General features: G+C 36.5%; 1 non-coding gene across 1 annotated transcript; it reads left to right on the top strand.

Moving 5' to 3' along the window:
- The first annotated feature begins 1,579 nt into the window (after positions 1–1,579).
- On the top strand, positions 1,580–1,687 carry LOC112745758 (small nucleolar RNA R71). The gene has a single exon (XR_003173670.1). It is a non-coding gene; the product is annotated as a small nucleolar RNA R71 (small nucleolar RNA).
- The last annotated feature ends 1,672 nt before the right edge of the window (positions 1,688–3,359 follow it).

Below are 3,359 nucleotides of genomic sequence, written 5' to 3'. Positions count from 1 at the left end.
ACTTAGAGTTTGACTGTGGGGGCTCTGGTTGACTCTGCTTGGAGAGAAGCTTTTTCTGCTTCCTCCCCATGGTTGCAGAGGGAGATCCTTGAGTTTTAAACACAAGGGAGTTCTCATTCCATTGAAGGAATATTTCACCTCTGTCAACATCAATCACAGCTCTTGCTGTGGCCAGGAAAGGTCTTCCTAGGATGATGGATTCATCCTCTTCCTTTCCAGTATCCAGGACTATGAAATCAGCAGGGATGTAAAGGCCTTCAACCTTTACTAACACGTCCTCTACTTGTCCATAAGCCTGTTTTCTAGAGCTGTCTGCCATCTCTAATGAGATTTTAGCAGCTTGCACCCCATAGATTCCCAGTTTCTCTATTACAGAGAGGGGCATGAGGTTTATTCCTGAACCAAGGTCACACAGAGCCTTAAAGATCATGGTGCCTATGGTACAGGGTATTATGAACTTTCCAGGATCCTGTCTCTTCTGAGGCAATGTCAGTTGATCCAGATCACTTAGTTCATTGATGAACAAGGGAGGTTCAACTTCCCAAGCATCAATGCCAAACAATTTGGCATTCAGCTTCATGATTGCACCAAGAAACTTGGCAGTTTGCTCTTCAGTAACATCCTCATTCTCTTCAGAAGAGGAATACTCATCAGAGCTCATGAAGGGCATAAGGAGGTTCAATGGAATCTCTATGGTCTCTAGATGAGCCTCAGAGTCCTTTGGTTCCTCAGAGGGAAGCTCCTTATTGGTCACTGGACGTCCCAGGAGGTCTTCCTCCTTGGGATTCACATCCTCTCCTCTCCTCACAGGTTCGTCCATGGCACTTATGTCAATGGCCTTGCACTCTCCTTTTGGGTTCTCTTCTGTATTACTTGGGAGAGTACTAGGAGGGATTTCAGTGATCCTTTTGCTCAGCTGGCCCACTTGTGCTTCCAAATTTCTAATGGAAGACCTTGTTTCATTCATGAAACTTACAGTGGCCTTAGATAGATCAGAGACTAGATTTGCTAAATTAGAAGCATTTTGTTCAGAGTTCTCTGTCTGTTGCTGAGTTGATGATGGGAAAGGCTTGCTATTGCTAAACCTGTTTCTTCCACCATTATTAAAGCCTTGTTGGGGCTTTTGATCCTTCCATGAGAAATTTGGATGATTTCTCCATGTTGAGTTATAGGTGTTTCCATAAGGTTCACCTAAGTAATTTACCTCTGCTATTGCAGGGTTCTCAGGATCATAGGCTTCTTCTTCATAAGAAGCCTCTTGAGTACTGTTGGATGCAGCTTGCATTCCATGTAGACTCTGAGAGATCATATTGACTTGCTGAGTCAATATTTTATTCTGAGCCAATATGGCATTCAGAGTATCAACTTCAAGAACTCCCTTCTTCATAGGCGTCCCATTGCTTACAGGATTCCTTTCAGAAGTGTACATGAACTGGTTATTAGCAACCATGTCAATGAGTTCTTGAGCTTCTGCAGGCGTTTTCTTTAGGTGAATGGATCCACCTGCAGAGGTGTCCAGTGACATCTTTGATAGCTCAGATAAACCATCATAGAATATATCCAGGATGGTCCATTCTGAAAGCATGTCAGAAGGACACTTTTTGGTCAACTGTTTGTATCTTTCCCAAGCTTCATAGAGGGATTCACCTTCTTTTTGTCTGAAGGTTTGAACATCAGCTCTAAGCTTGCTCAGCTTTTGAGGAGGAAAGTACTTGGCTAAGAAAGCCATGACCAGCTTATCCCAAGAGTTCAGGCTGTCTTTGGGTTGAGAATCCAACCATAATCTAGCTCTGTCTCTTACAGCAAAAGGGAAAAGCATGAGCCTGTAGACTTCAGGATCTACTCCATTTGTCTTAACAGTATCACATATCTGCAAGAATTCAGTCAAGAACTGAAAAGGATCTTCAGATGGAAGTCCATGAAACTTGCAGTTCTGCTGCATCAGAGAAACTAATTGAGGTTTCAGCTCAAAGTTGTTTGCTCCAATGGCAGGAATGGAGATGCTTCTTCCATGTAGATTGGAATTAGGTGCAGTGAAGTCACCAAGCATCTTCCTTATATTATTATTATTTTCGGCCGCCATCTCCTTTTCCTGTTCGAAAATTTCTGAAAGGTTATCTCTGGATTGTTGTATTTTAGCTTCTCTTAATTTTTTTTTTCAGAGTCCTTTCAGGTTCTGGATCTGCTTTAACAAGAATGTTTTTGTCCTTGCTCCTGCTCATATGACAAAGAAGATGGCACAGAAAAAATAGTAATAATAATATGGATCCTTTACACCACGGTATAGGGATCCTTGTGTTAGTAGAAGAAAAGAAGGGAAGAAAATCTGAACTCAGAGAGAGAGGGGGTTCGGATTTTTGGAGAGTTGAAGGAAAGATGTTAGTATATCAATAAACAAATAGAAGAAGATGAGAGGGGGAAGTGAATTTTTGAAAACAATTTTTGAAAAAGAGTTAGTGATTTTTGAAAATAGTTTTTGAAAAAGGTTAGTATTTTTTTCGAAAATTTTTTTTTAAATAAAAAATAAAAATAATTAGTTAATAAAAAAGAAATTTTTGAAAAAGAGAGAAGATATTTTCGAAAATTAGAGAGAGAGAGTTAGTTAGGTAGTTTTGAAAAAGTTAAGAAACAAACAAAAAGTTAGTTAGTTAGTTGAAACAAATTTGAAAAGATAAGAAGTTGGGAAGTTAGAGAAGATATTTTGAAATCAAATTTTGAAAAAGATAAGATAAGAAGATATTTTTTTGAAAAGATATGATAGAAATTAGTTTTTGAAAAAGATTTGATTTTTAAAATCACAATTAATGACTTGATTCATAAGAAATCACAAGATATGATTCTAGAACTTAAAGTTTGAATCTTTCTTAACAAGCAAGTAACAAACTTCAAATTTTTGAATCAAAACTTTAATTGATTATGTTATTTTCGAAAATTATGATATAAAATAAGAAAAAGGTTTTTGAAAATTATTTTTTTGGAATTTTCGAAAATAATCATGAATTTTGAAAAAGATTTTGAATTTTGAAAAAGATAAGATTTTCAAATTGAAAATTTGATTTGACTCATAAGAAACAACTTGATTTTAAAAATTTTTGAAAAAGTCAACTCAAATTTTCGAATTTGATGAGAGAAAAAGGGGAAGATATTTTTTTGATTTTTTTTTGAATTTTTATGAAAACGTGAAAATTATGCAATGCATGAAATTTTTAGATCAAAACATGTGATGCATGCAAGAATGCTATGAATGTCAAGATGAACACCAAGAACACTTTGAATGTCAAGATGAACATCATAGACACAATTTTGAAAAATTTTTAATGCAAAGAAAACATGCAAGACACCAAACTTAGAATTCTTTA

The sequence above is a fragment of the Arachis hypogaea genome, chromosome 14 (assembly GCF_003086295.3).
Source record: "Arachis hypogaea cultivar Tifrunner chromosome 14, arahy.Tifrunner.gnm2.J5K5, whole genome shotgun sequence".
NCBI lineage: Eukaryota > Viridiplantae > Streptophyta > Magnoliopsida > Fabales > Fabaceae > Arachis > Arachis hypogaea.
The sequence above is the reverse complement of the archived record's forward strand: the minus strand, read 5'-3'. Positions and strand labels throughout refer to the sequence as shown.